The 15,854-nt window shown below is 41.1% G+C and overlaps 1 long non-coding RNA gene across 1 annotated transcript in view; it reads right to left on the bottom strand.

The window, feature by feature from the left end:
• Positions 1-943: 943 nt before the first annotated feature.
• The window catches only part of LOC131129893 (uncharacterized), a 42,887-nt gene continuing 27,976 nt past the window's right edge, over positions 944-15,854 (bottom strand). Inside the window, exon 3 of the long non-coding RNA XR_009129915.1 lies at positions 944-1,458. This is a non-coding gene — a long non-coding RNA (uncharacterized LOC131129893). The remainder of the gene's footprint in view (positions 1,459-15,854) is intronic.

Genomic DNA, 15,854 nt, shown 5'->3' on the forward strand with positions numbered 1-15,854 from the left:
CTTGTGGTTGTCTTCTTCTGTATTAATTGCAACAAATGATTACTGTATTTGAATACAGTAAATCATTTGTAAGGCAGAATTAAATATGAAGTTGATGTTGGTCATATTTACAGTGTCACGGACAATTATTTATAACAGGCTTAGCAAATGGCTACATCACAGACATGAATGAAAATACAGTGACTATATGAAAGATGTATTTCATATGCGTGCATGTGTTCCATCCACAAAGATGTCTTGTGTCTGTCACTGGGAAATCATGTGGACTGGTGCATGTCTCCACTGACCTCGTCATCACACATTCGTTAGGTGTGCAAGGATGATCTCCATTGCCATGTCACTAACCCTTTTCAAAGAAAATACTCTTTCTCAATGATGTCAACACAAAAGACCTACATCATAAACTTTGTAAAGAATGCAAATATAATAGTTTTAATACACTAAAGATAATAATGACAGCCGCAGGTATGTGGAACCACCATGGAACGTCACTGATGGCCTCCAAACCTTCTCCTTTGGCTTCCTGCACATCATCATTATTTCACCTGCCCTCCAGCTTGATACAGTAAAGGATGCTACATTGTTATACTACATCATATAAGTCATATATGGCATCAAATAATACATATATTGTTGCTGATCAGAGTGTTGTACAAATGAACGAAGTAGCCAAAAAGTAATAACTAAATAAAGGAGCTATTAATATTTCTACAATTTAATATCATAACTTTGCTTCGAAATGTGAATTTTGTTTGTTCGCCTTCACTTTAGTTATGTTACTACTTAAGTCGCGATCAAAGGCAGATGTAATTCTGTAAGGACGTCACAGGGTAAACATGAGACCACGTGACACAACCAGGAAGTGTGAGGAAGGCGAGACCGTCTGAATTCACCAGGCTGGTACGCGGCTGGAGGAGGAGCCTACGAACGTCTGGCCTTCGTAGACCGGGTAAGCTACTGGCCTAGTAGGATATAGACCCCGAATTCAAATACAGCCAGCGTCTATCTCCCTGTCCAAAAGTGGGTGCTCTAATCAGTACCTTCAATGTCCATATGAGGGCAGTAGTGCCAAGGCAGTTAAGGACTGTACAGTAGTCCACGTTTCCAAACACTTCAAAACCATCTTCATTTTAAGTCCATACCAAAAATTCATTGAAAAAGATTTAATTTTAAAATAATCAAAAACTGCAATTTTCCAAACATCTAAAGCCTAACTGCATCGACACTCCCTTTTTTATTATTTTATTTTTCACCATCCCAGTATCATATGTTGTCATTCTAAAGGAAGCTGACCACGGTAGTGATTGCAGACTTCCAGCAGAGCAATGCTTTCTCACTGGGTTCCTTTTGTGTCTTTGTTCGCTTGGGTCCAAAGGCACCACAGGCATCCTGTGAAGCTGTTGGATTAATCCATCCTTGGTGGTCTTGGCTTTATTGTCCTACTTCCTAGAGGGTACCCTGCTGATAGAAAGCAAAGGGTGGCATGGGGTCGGGGTTGGGGTTCTACTGTATATCAGAAGTGAGTTGTCATTGTCATAAAAAAAGATGGAAAAGGTAAACAAAATTCAAAACAATGTTTTTGGTTTTTTTTTTTGCTGAAAGTTTCACCTGCAGATGTTGCCAGGTTTGGTCATGTGGAGCAGCAGAAAAATATTATCCAATATTTGAGTGGAAGTAATGCTGTAATGTCTCTGCTGGGCATAGGAAATGTTCTGGCATTGTTGTTTTAAAAGTGAAGAAATTGAAAATGTAGAACATTCCGTAGAAGATCATTTTTTTGGTGATTAGTTGTGAACACGGCCAGTCTCGCCCAAAGTCAGCTGAGATAGGCTTCGGCATACCCCCGTGATCCTGGTGAGGATAGGTGGCATAGAAAAAGGATGGGTGGATGGATGGATAGTTGTAAACAATAACATGAGCAATATGTGCAAATATGCCATTGTGGTATCATTTGAGGCAACGTTTTTCTGAAATGTCTGGTGACTGATTGTAAACAGAACCATGTGTTAATTGTGGATAAGTAAGTTTATCATTAATTTTAATGGTTTTATTATTTTACTTTTTTGATTGTTTAAACCATCCATACATTTTCTGTATCGCTTATCCTCATGAGGGTCGCGGGCATGCTGGAGCCTATCCCAGCTGTCTTTGGGCGAGAGGCGGGGTACACTCTGGACTGGTCGCCAGCCAATCACAGGGCACATATAGAGAAACAACTATTCACACTCACATTCATACCTATGGACAATTTGGAGTCACCAATTAACCTAACATGTTTTTGGAATGTGGGAGGAAGCTGGAATATCCGGAGAAAACCCACGCATGCACGGGAAGAACATGCAAACTCCATACTAAGATGCTGGAGCGCAGAATCGAACCCGGTATCCTAGCTGTCCGTTTTCACATATGTCATATAATGGTGTCCTGTTTTTCTGTTGTTATATATTAGCTTGGCTATATTGGAAATCACCTCGTTACCTCAACATACTTTATACTGGAAGCTCTGGGTTGGAATCTGTTGGACTTTCTCTCTGTAGAGTTTAAATGTTCTCCCCGTGGGTGTGTGTGAGTTTTCTCCAGGCACATTCCCCACATTCCAAAAATATGCATGTCAGGTTAATTGGAGACTGTAAATTGTATGAAAGTATGAATGTGAGTTTGAATGCTTGAGTGTGTGTGCACTGCGATTGGCCCTGCCTTTGCCCAAAGTCAGCTGGAATAGGCTCCAGCATAGCCCTGTGAACCTTGTGAGGACAAGTGGCATAGAGAGTGAATGAAAGGTAATTTATTTATCTAATAAAATAATTAAATGTATTATATTCTTCATGCTGATATGACCTACCTAACTTTTAAAAAGTATCAGTATCAGATCACAGATATCAGCCTGAATTTTACTGAGTATCGGATTAGACAGGCATTTTTCTGCCTTCCTTCCACATTGTTATTCTATGAAAAAGGGAATGGAATAGTGTGACAAAGTTGTCCTGGTACTTATCTTTCAGAGGTAGTACTCTCTATTGTTACTCTTTGCAGAGTTCTGTATAAAAGGCACATGTGAATAAATAACAGATCTTCTATTATGACTTGAAATCTGTCATGTCAACAGTCCAATATAACTAATTATACAACTGACACTATTGTGATATGTCAATTGATATGACTGATAGGGTAAGTTATGAAATGCATGTTCTCTTTGTCCTTATCTCTATACTCGCCATGATTTGAGACGTTTGTGGTGATAGTTTAATCCCACTGTGGGAGACAAAGAAAAAAAAGTCTTGTTCTTTTCTCTGTCACAAATATGGTGCTGGGGCCTCCCGGCTAGGAGCAGTAATGGCCTCGGAGAACAGCCACAAACACCTGCAACAGATTAGTGTCCATAATGCTGGGTAATAAATCCTCTCACCCTTCTAGAGCATCTCCATCTTGCATATTGCAGAGGAATTGGGTTGTAGCATACTTTATTTACTTTATATTAGGTTATGCACATGTGGATTAATATAGCTGCGGCACAGATTAGCATATCAATACTACACATGTAAAATCAAATGAAATACCAAATGTAGTTTTATATACAAGACAGCTATATTTGCTTGCTCATGCAGCAGAAATGTAATTTGCCAGGATAGAAATACAGGTCCTTCATTCATGGTAATAGTTCTGTACACCTCAACCAATCACACGGCAGCATCAATTTACGATTCTACGTTGTCGTGCTTCTTTGAGCATGAAGGATAAAGGGTCCATAATCCTCTATCTCGGGGTCAAACAATAGAAAAAAAAGTCAGGCTTGGCACACCTGAAGAAATGTCAGTAAAAATACTTTAAATATTAGTATGGTAGCAAATTAGACAAGTAATTGTAGTTCATTTTTAAAATGTCAATTATGTTTACAATGTTTTGGAAAAATATGCATGCTAGGTTAATTGTAAAATTGTACATAGGTATGAATGTGAGTGTGAATGGTTGTTTGTCTATATGTGCCCTGTGATTGGCTGGCGACCAGTCCAGGGTGTACCCCGCCTCTCGCCTGAAGACAGCTGGGATAGGCTCCAGCACCCCTGCGACCCTCGTGAGGATAAGCAGTAGAAAATGAATGAATGAATGAACTAATTAATCTGGTCTTATTCTGAGACAGTATAAGTCAGGGAGTTATGAGGATCTAGTAATAACCACCTATTATTAATCAAATAAAACCAAACAAACAGATGAATTATTACCTCCGTGAAGTATAATGTTTACTTTTTATCTCTTCAAGTTAAATTCTGCCATTGAACCGCAACATTGTGTGAGGCGATAATTTTGAAAAGAATGTTAATCTTCCTGAATAACGAGCTTGTGCATGACCTCTGAAAAGTTTTCACAAAACATTGAGCTACGATAACAAAAGGGCGAGAGCGAGGAAGAGGAACGGCAGGGGCGACACAGGGGAGGGAGGGTGGTTTGTGTGGGGTTCATGTTGGAAAACCTGTGAAAGGGAGTGCCAGTGTGAATAAAAAGTGTGGGTGTGAGAAGGTGACTGAAGTGGCCCTGTGGCCCCTGACCTCCCTCCCCCAAGATCCATTCTCAGTGGCACAATGGTTGACACCTGTGTCCTTTCAGTAACGCCGCTATTATTATTTATATCAGTCGCTCGGCTAAGCGAGAGCGAGAGGGGGGGGGGGGGGTGAAAAAGGCACACCAGCACCTTAAAACTCATTGTCTTTTAGCTCAAGGGCCAATATTATAGAAAGTAAACTTTGATATACTTTAGAGAAGTAAGCGTGTATAGCAGGATCAATTTAATATCCACTGAAAATGGCTCAACACAGCTATTATTGCCTCAAAAGTGACTAGGAATGTTATTGTGCCTAGTCTTTAGCTAGGCATGATGGCAGTAGCACTGTTATTCCCAGTGGGAATAACATCTGTGTCTAACATCAAGTAGCTCCACCAGTGATCAGTCATCATGGAGGAGTGGAAATTAATTCCAGTTACAACCTGTGCAGGTCTGTTGAATTGAATTCCATGCCCCAAAGGATTAAAGCACAATAATGCTCATATAAATATTCACATTTTGTACAAAATGTGGACATTGGTTCACTGTGAAGTGTACTCACTTGTGTTGCCAAAGGAAGAGGATCACGACTGGCTTCAGAATAATACACTTTCCCTCAATGAACCGCAGTAGCCCAGTGCTGGCAGCACTCATGCAGCCCAAGAACATGATGCAACCACCACCATGCTTGACTGTAGGCAAGACACAATTCTTTTTTTACTCACTTTTGTTGCCAATATTACAGTAATAGCTTGTGTGTTTAGTTCTTTTCAGTTGATAGTAAATGTATACCGCTATACAATTTGTACATAATACACTCTAAAGTATATCTCAGCTTACTTTCTACACTATTGTCCCGTATATAATAAAATGGATGCTCAAATGTGGGGTACTATACTGTATAATGTTTCAGTGACAATGTTATGTGTTGTGTGAGACCATTCGTTGACATCTACTGCCTCATTCTAGTCAGAACACATGCTGCCTGCCAATTGCACAAATGGCCATGGATGGACAACGAACACAAATATACTTTATACTTGTTTTTGAACAACTCTACAATTCTACTACCCTGCTAGTAATGTGAATATGGGTGATTTTTGCAACACAGTCCTGTAGTTTGTTTTCTTCTTGCCATGTTCATCATGTCTTTCTGCAATAGTGGTGGTAGGCAGAGTCCCCACGAGTATGGGTGGCAGGCCCGAATTCTTCTTTTTCCTTTTTTTTTTGTTTCATGAGCTGGGGATGAGGGTGGAGGAGGGAGAAAGTCCAATTAACAAAGGATAAGAAGTGAACCGTAAACACCCTCAACAAGGCCCAACAAACCCACCAGAACAAGAGCTCTCTCGTTGGCCCTCTCTCTCCTTCTCCCTCCCTCAGCTCACCCCGTCCCTACCTCCCTCCCCTCACTCACTCACTCTCTCTTCCACTTGGCTCACAAAAGGAAGGCTCAGAGCTTACAAAGTGCCAATTAACACTGAATGTTTGGCCCTCGCACCTCCCTCTCTGAACTGCTGACAGCTCTGGTGTTTGGGTTAATACTAAAGGCCTGCAAAGAATTATAATTCTCCTCCTTGCCCCCCGCCTTCTCTCCCCTCTTCTATCCTTTTATTTTGTTTCCAATGGGGTGGTTTTACAGTTCAATGAACAGTCAAAGGGTGATATAAAATGACTTCCCAAAGAATTTCATTTAGGGATAAGAAGAGGGGCTGTGTAACATCGCAGCAATAAGGGGTGGGGCTTGCAAAGAAAAAATAAATTGAGGTGGACAAAGGGACATCACCATCCAAAATAAAGCTTTATCAAATATTCTTTCGTATTGAAAGCCCAGCATTTTCACATACATACCCAGCTACTCCATCCCATAATGAAGACAGCAGCTTGGGTCATATACCTGTATCACAGACGAGGCTGATGCTTGTTTTTCTCCCTGGTGAACGCCAGTAAATCACCCCCACCCCCAGCCCCAGCCCCCTTTGAATAAAAGGCCGACCAATGAGATGGGGTTAAAGGGTTAAACTCGGGAGCACGCTGGATGTTTTTTAGAGAGCTATTCTACTGCCTGACCGACTTGGGTCTGCCTAGACAAATTTATGACCTCTTGGGACCAGGTCTAGACTCTCGTCTTTCTTTGCTTGGGGATGAGTTGCCCCATTAAAGTGGGTTAGTCTCAGCCATGCATCAATGGATATACAATCGGGTATGATCGCATGAAAACACTGGATTGCCTGTATGTAAAGAGGTAGTTCAATATTCATTATTAAATCTACTGTCAGCTAACTTAGTTTAGGCCTCGAAATAGCTCAACTAACACATTTTACATGGCATTTATCCACCTTTAACTTTTCCAGTGAACCCAGCAAACAATACTGCATCTCACAATCAGATATGAATAACATATATGAACATATGATTCACACAGCAAAGACCAGCATTGCTTCCAGATTTTCAGTTTTGTTGTTATTATTATGCTCATACACACTCGACAAGAGCTTTTGGATATTTGGATTTCACAGCACCAATGTTTTTGTCACCGATCAGACAGAAATGCTTGCAACAACATCCAGGAAGGTACGGATGAATGTGCACCTCCACACACTTTAAGGTGATAGAAAAGGTGCTGAAAACTATGTAAACTGCTTTCTGTTTTCTGTGTCATTAAATAAATATAGGTACTGTTGTTTCACACCTACCATTTCAAGTTGTTTATCTGAATGGTTTTTGTTTTTGAGGTTGCAAATGATCACCTATATCACCTATAGTCACTGGTTGCGAGTTGTACAAAAGCAAAAACAATGGGGTTTTCAAAAAATATTGGCATTAACAGCTGTGGTTGTAGACAATTGTACTGTTGTTTACAATGAATGCTGCACTTTGTTGATTGTACTTGTTGTACTGATAGTACAACTTTACCTTTCCACTTTAATTCTGCCCTCCAAAAATAATAACTTCATAGTGCATATACAGAATTCTCTGTATTCTTTGCAATTAAAACTACAAGCTATGCTAATTTTATGTTATCATATTAGATATAATGACAATCTAAACCTTGTGGAACTACATATCAAAAGTTAGCATTAAAGTCGGAATGCTACTGGTGATGTGGCACCAAACGAAACTGGTTTTGTTTACATTCAATGTCACATGACCTGACACAGTTCATGGTTCCACTAGTAAAAACCCGGCTGGGCCGACACCTCCACCCTGAGACCTTGAGGGTCAAAACCATCAGCCACCTTTCACAGATGAGGGTGGCTGCGGAGACATGTGATTGGGGTCTTTGCTTTAAATCCAGATTTAACTAAGATAAGAGGACCACAAAATGGGTGGGGGGCTTATACCAGAAGGTCATAAGATGGTGAATTCAAACAAGAGTGTGAAAAAAAATTGAGAGGAATCCAATTTCCACATTGCCCGTCACAAGATTAAGTTACACTATCAGTGTAGTTTATGTGAAGATTTATTCGGAAACAGGTGCTCCCCTCGGACTAGGCAGTAATGTCTTGATATCATCTGACCAGGTCTAGTGCTAATTTTACCACTAATGGTCAATGATGAGACCATGTCAAATGAGGGTCATGGGAATGTGAGCATGAAGATAATGTTTTTTGGGTTTTTTTTTAATTTTTTTTTTTAGAAAAGCTAGTTTTCTTGCATTTCATCTACAGATGACAACAAAATGATCTGCATTCCGACAGACCTGCAAAAACAACTCATAACACTGCCATGTGCATTCCAGCATCACTTTGTAAAGAAACAGCACCCCAACTCCTTTGGGTTGCGATGCAATAATAATACATAACATAGCTTGAATGCTACCCCAGCACTGTGTTCCACCATTACCATTGGGACTGTACAATACGCAAGCTGGACGTACATGTGCACATTGATTTTTGGCTTGAAGCCCCTTAGTCATCAATCTCCTATTTCCCATCATCAAGTACAATTTCCTATATTCCTTATACCGCCCTTAATTTCTCTCTGGAATTTCACTTGAGGAACAAGAAACTGTTCACACTAACATCTTACAAAATTGCAGCATCAGACCCTTAAAAGTAGATCCCATTTACTTTTCCTTACATTTCAGACAGAACCAACCAACGTGGAACATTGCCATGACGTTCAAACAGCAACACAGAATCCCAGTATTGAATAATAAAATGCGTGATGACCGGTGTGATGTATAAAATAACTTACTAGCGACAATCGATTCCCACGTTTGTTGTCTTGGTTGTCAAGTATCGCACATGACATGATCACTTCTTATTCTTCCATTATGGCTCTGATACTACCTCAAAGTCCAGAAAATGGTCAAGTCAACTTGGTCATTCTGTGCTTGTGCCATTCACAGTGAACAGAAACATTGCAACAAGTGGGAAAAAGCCAAATATTAAGAATAGTGAGGGGCATGTGAAATTCCCATAAGCAGAACACAGTGGACATGAACATGAATAGTGTAGTACCGTGGTTCCCAAAGTGGGGTACGTCAATTGCCACAGGGGGTACATGAATAAAAATGAAAAAAACAATTAGCGCCTAACACTCAAAATTACGACTGCGCCTGAACGCCTCACAGGAGACGTGGCAAGGTTCCTTGCTTTGTGTGCATCATATCAACAAAAAAAGTACATTTGAATGATTACTTTGTGCATTAAGAGTGTCTTTATTGTTGGTTGTGTGTATTTTTGTACTTCAGATACTATTAATGGTAGTGATTCTTTTAATAGTAGTTGGGACATCCGATAATGCACACTTTGTAATCAACTGTGCAGATTTAGTTCCCACTCAACGTGATGGGCTGGTGACCAGTTCAGGGTGTAGTCCACCTTTCGCCTGTAGCTGGCCGGGATAGGCTTCAACTCCCCATGACCGTGAACAGGACAAGTCACAGAAACTGGATAGATGGATTGTGGAATGCTGTGCAACACCATGAAGCTGCAACATTACTCAGCACCGCCTGCTGTGGTTTGGGACAGTGTGGAGTTAGGGGTGAATTGTGGGTCAGCCATGGAAAAAAATCTCCTTTATTGTCTGTGTCATGGAATAAGGGATGGGCGGAAGAGATGGATGGTAATTGAAGAGCATGGATGAGAAATATGGGAGTACAGGGTGAAATGTTTGATAAAAGAAAAAGTTTTGACTTGTCAGGGGATGAAGACACGAGTCAAACCTTGACAGTCGATAGGTGAACATGTCCAATTTTGTCAGTCTTCTTTGTCTGTTTTTTAACGTTTCCATATGCTTGACTGAGGCACAGTCAACCCCCACCCCTCTGCTTTCAAACATAGCTAGAAGCATGTGGCTGTATACCTTTAAAGCTCAGCCAACACCCCTGACACACATATTTGTATCCAGCAGTGGATCAAAAGCATGTTTTCCAGCATGTATGCTTGCCCCACACTGAAAGTCATGGACGTATGAAAATTACTCTTGACAGCTTGGTGCACAGAATAGCAATGGCAGGGGCACAGCAGGAAGGATACAGAACCTATCATATGCAAAGGAGGTCTTTAGACTCCTCCGGGTTATCAAAAAAAGATGATTTGTACCAGATTTGGGGGTGTCAGAGTTCTTTACCGGGGGTGATTGATGGCTGCGGGGTAATTGTCCATTGTGAGGAGATGTTGGGGGAAGATGGTGTGTCACCTCGCAGTGAGAGTAGAAGAGCCGGAGAATGGAAGTGATTACGTGTAATATTCTCCATCTGGCAGCCATTGCCTCACAAGACAAGTTTCAAAGAGGAGCAATACAACGGGGAGAAGTAGGAGAGCGCCAATGCAAATTTGCACAGGGATTTACAAATCTCCTGATCTCCAATTTGGGTGCACATCTTGTCGTAGTCTCACCAGACAATCACTCATGAAAGGAAACAAACAGCAAACTTACATAAATAACACTATTGAGGCATTATGCCTCATTGCACAACCTCCTGAATATATTGTTGATATAGCTGGCTGTTTTTGTCTGAGAGCAATCACAAAGCACCTTACAAATGGCTGCCAGTGTGTCAGAGTTGAGCATCAGCAAGGTCACAAGTGATCAAAGCATGCGGAGTTGAGTGAGGGAACGTTATCTGGTCCCAATTACATTAAATCATGGGCAATTTGGCAAAGTGCAAAGTCATACAGAGCGAGAGGAACTCCAGAATGAGAGGGGGAGGCCAAATGAGCCGAGGTTGTCCCTCCTGACATTTCCAACAACAGAACCTGGATTTCATTAGATTTTTGCTAATTGTCATGATAATCATAGAGTCACACATGAAACCTGCTGCAACATAGAGATGTGCATGGCTGAACAATCATATTAATTAATTCATTAGTTCATTCATTTTCTATCGCTTATCCTCACAAGCGTTGTGGGCGTGCTGGAGCCTATCCCAATTTGGAGTCACCAATTAACCTAGCATGTTTTTGGAATGTGGGAGGAAACTGGAGTACCTGAAGAAAACCCAGACACGCACAAGAAGAACATGCGAACTCCACACAGAGATGCCGAGGGTGGAATCGAACTCAGGTCTCCTAGTAGCTGTGTGGCCCTGGCACCGTGCAGCCTGAACAATAAAATTGAATAAATACATAAAATTACAAAGCGGGTGTTATGCACAATGGCTAATGACTAGCTGAACATGAAGCCTGACAGTCATCAGTGACAAGCAACAGCAAAACATGTATTGTTTCCTACATCACAGCCAAAATGCTTGGCCATCAATATTGTACCACTTTCAAAAATGTTAATGGTTACAGATCCGACAGTAGTGTATTGGAAGTGTGTAGGCCGAAATCCAGCCTTGATGCTGGAATGTACATAGTTTAAAGATGCTTTTAGGAACTGAAAAGTCATTGAATGCAAGAGCAATTTTTATATTTTATAATGTGAACAGCGTGGCCTACGATGCTAACATTACACTTGCGATTTAACAGCAACATCGAGCTAAGTTAGCCTATTCACTGAATGAGAACTAACTCCCAGCTCCCAGTTCTTTACCTGACTGAATGATATTTGAGAAGTCCCAGGCTTTACTTTAAGATGTGTAGTGAAGCCTGTTTTTTTTTACATTGAAATGTATTTTTAAAATTAGAATAACCTAGAAGTCAAGCAAAGTCACAATATTGGTCCAATGTATATTTACCTTAAAACCATCAATTTAATGAAAAAAAAACATGAATATGTATAAATGAGTTATACATGTTTTTATTTACATTTATTTTAAGTGTTGCTTCTGTGTTGTGCTGCTTAATGGTTCACTGACAGCACAAACCATGACTATAAACCTTCTAAGAGCTTTGAATAATTAATGATGGCTAATGTTTGGCAACATCATGATAAGTTGAGAAATCTCTGACAAGCCGATAATGCTCAAACAAAAGCTTGTCATTGTCTAGCAAAGGAGCTGAACAGACTACATTTCCCCGCCTATTGAATGCTGATAAAGTCAGTAGAGATAGCCACCACGGCATAACAAAAGGGATTTCTCTCACTAAAGATTTGACTCTGATTTGTCAAGTGGTCCCCTCCTCCCTGATTGGCCCCACAAAAAAGTGCGCCCCACCTCCTTTCATTCCCCTGCTGCACTGCAGCCCTCACCCATCCCCCGCCTCTCCTTCCTACCCGGTCCCCCACCTCCTGCCCTTGTGGCCCCCCACCACCCCTCACCACCCCCACTGCCATTCTCCCTCTCTCGCCTCACGGCTTGCTGTGACCCATCTTGCACCTCCCGAAGCCCACAACAGACGCTTGGTGTGTGAAGAAGGTCAGGAGTTCAGGCTGGGCTGAGGCTCCAAACCTCCCTGTGCACAGAGGAGGCCTGCCCCGTGGGTTTATAATTATCTGCCGTTGGCATTCAGCACAGGTTCAAGCGCAGTGCAAGCGTTGGCACCAGTGTGGGGGGATGCGCTTGGCTAAACACTTGGTGATTAGTTGTCCCTAATTGTCAGCTTCTTGTTGCTATTATTTTCTCTCCCACTGTCTCTCCACCTCAGCACTTTCTACATCTTTACATGAAACTTTACACTTGGTTTATTGTTCCAAAAATTCACTCGGCTGTGCTGCTTACTGCTTCATTATTCCTCCGTTTTTTATCATTATTTGAACAAAAAGTCAAGTAACTCTCATTTTTTTCTACTAATTGGTACAATTTGGTACTTTAAGGCTAATTAGAGGAACAGCGATGGCAACTGTTGAATAAACATAGAAATCTCCACATTATGGTTCGAATTTCACGGCTTCACTCTATCAAGTTTTTTTCATTAATAAATCTTGCTCTTTTGTGGTTGAATCCTGCATATTATTAGTTAAATGATATGCACATTGAAGCAAATATATGTATTTTTTACTAGTCGTAAATATGTTTTCTGTACTCCAGTTACAAAAAATATTAAATTCATGGATAAGGAATCCTACTATCGTGGTTGCGATAAAACGAGGGGTTACTTTATTTACATTTCTGATGCCCGAGCCACATCAACTGGCCCCTCTCGATGTGAAAGAGAAGCGGTTCTACTCTAAGACCCTACCGGATGAGTGAGCTTGTATCCGTGATGTCGTTCTTTCGGTCATGACCCAAAAGCTTGTGACCATAGGTGAGGGTGGGAACATAGATCCACCATTAAAGTGAGAGCTTTGCCTTCCGGGTCAGCGCTCTTTTCACCACGACGGTCCGGTACAGCGACCGCATTACTGCAGACATTGCGCCGGTCCACCAATCGACCTCACGCTCCCACCTTTCCTCATCCGTGAACAAGACACCGAGATACTTGAACTCCTCCACCTGGGGGCAGGACCTTAGTTTAATCCTTAAAGAAAAATAAATGTTTTGCTCTTAACAATTATCGGCATTTCAATCTGTTCCAACATCGATCATGTGAATGAGGAGTAGTGCACAAGGGGTAGACACGCACAAGCACGGAAAAGGAAGTGCTTAACTATATTGAATGTCTTAACTATATTGTTAGTCACCACAGATTATTTTTTCCATTTTTTCCGCGATGTTGTAGTAGAGACAATAATTTTATCGCCAAAGTGGGCAGTGTTAACTTGCCTAATTCACATTAATTCAGTCAGAGAGTTTGCCCACATTGACTCAAGTGAATCGTAAGCCTGACGTGGGCTCACAGGTTTGATGAGTCGGTTGATGCGCAGGGTGACATAGACACCGCATTGATTGCTGAATAATACGTCGATGTCACCACCATATTGGATGTGGCAAGAGCATAGTTCGAGTATACTCCGTATACATATCCTTGTCTCTGGTTGTTTTCTTCTGGATTATGTATTTTTTTTGTCCTTTCAAAAAATTATAGCCTGTGATCTGATGGTCCCCCTGAATGGTGTTTGTATCCATCATGCAGAGATATTAGCAGTGACAGCCTACATGATAGATGACATTGGATGAAATCATTCTCAGTGCCTTCAGAAATACCTCAGCCCAATTGGTCACTCACACTGGACATCTGTGCAAGAGTCCATCATTACTGCTCCCAGAAAAACACATTTCTCGACCCTGAAGTGGTCTGACAACTGAAGCAATCCTGTTGGTGAAATACTGTAGAGCAACAGCAGCTGGGCAGATGTGAGGCCTGGATGGCTGCCAAACAGCGGTCCGCTATTCCAACAGTCGGGCCTTCATCTCAGTGTGAGTGAGGGAAGGGGGTAAAGATAACAGCAGGGAGTGTCAGCATGGAAAAGTGGTACAGGGATAGACCCTTTTAACAAAGCATAAGAGATCCTCCAAATCACTTGGCGACATTACAGCATGGTTGCACATACGCGTTCAATCAGACACTCTGACTGATCAGATGGAAAAAATAAAAAAAAAATTAATCCTGCATTGTGCAGACACAGACTGAATGGCTTATTATCCTCTAACGTTTTAGTGGAAAGCAGAATTAGTCCTCAGAGTCTTCCAATAAAATCTATATTTAACTCCTGCACAGGTGGTGGAAATAAAAACCCACATTTACCTCCTTTGTTGTTGCAAAAGAAAGAAATTGAGACTCCTGTGAGGGATGAGACACGGACTTTTGACAGGTGTTTGTTTGAATATCAAACAGAGCCGTGGAAGGAGGCCTGCCTGCAGATGGTGGGCAGATTGCATTCCAAACAGCAGCTTCAGCCCTGCATTGTCAAGGACGAGGGAGTCTTCCATGATCCTCCGGAGGGGTGGATGATTGAGCAAATCCTGTGTCATTGATGCATTACTATCCTCATCAATGCCTCTACCACTGAACATGAAAAGTCATTGCACGTCTGGATTTGCAGTGCTTTCTTGTTTTGATGCGAAGATCTGAAGACAATGACTTCATGATCGCACACAGGCTATAAAATTATCAATGCAACTTATTAAAAAATACCGGAAGTTGGCAGGAAAATCAAAGACGGACAGTAAATTCATGAGTGAAACCAGCATAAACATCACTTTTAAAGACTTCCTGTATGAAATACAACCTCATGTGTGTACCATAGTTGTTCTGATCCTAGGAACATTTTGTGCCGTTCAGTTCTTTATTGTCAAGATATTTTGTTGTATATAACTGCAAGCATCAGCACAACATTTAATGGCTAATTTTCTGCTAGTAACATTGCTGAATCACTGTTGGTGTGTAAGGAACAGACGGAGCTGCAGCTTTTAGTTTAGACCGGGGTCGGCAACCTTTACTATGAAAATAGCCATTTTACCCCCTTGCCCACTAAAGAAACAGAACATTTAAAACAATATCTTATAAAGTAAAAGAAGAGAATACAACAAATAGAAGTGCAGTTAGTGTGCATGTGTAACGGATGCCAACTACTTGGGTTATCATGGTATCATCTAGGTTAAACCTCACTACCTGTCGCCAGAAGAAATGGGTAACACAGTGAATTGACAGCCTGTTTCTTTTAGCTGGCAACCAACAGCTGTGATGAGTTCACATGCAGAGCCAATTAGGAGTCTCCCACGGTTTTGGTCGTCAAACATAGAGGGAATTTTGGGGTATCAAAGTAGTTCAAATAAGAAAAGACGAGTTGATGAAGTACTCTTGCTAATATTGGAGATAAAGTTACATAACTCTGGGAAAAACGGTTGATTTTGTTAATACTTGGGTTGTTTATATTGTTTATTTTTCTATATTGTGTATTTTGTACTGCTTAACTGATTCTGTACTCTTGCTGCTGTGCAATGCAAATTTCCCCACTGAGGGACGAATAAAGGCATATCTTATCTTATCTTATCTTATAAATGTATGTGTAAATTACTGTAAACTTACCTAATTTGTTTACTCTTGCGCAAACAAATGCTAAATGATCTCTCATTTATTGTTTCGAAATGTCAAATAGCTCT

This window comes from Doryrhamphus excisus, chromosome 5 (genome assembly GCF_030265055.1).
Source record: "Doryrhamphus excisus isolate RoL2022-K1 chromosome 5, RoL_Dexc_1.0, whole genome shotgun sequence".
Classification (NCBI taxonomy): Eukaryota; Metazoa; Chordata; class Actinopteri; order Syngnathiformes; family Syngnathidae; genus Doryrhamphus; species Doryrhamphus excisus.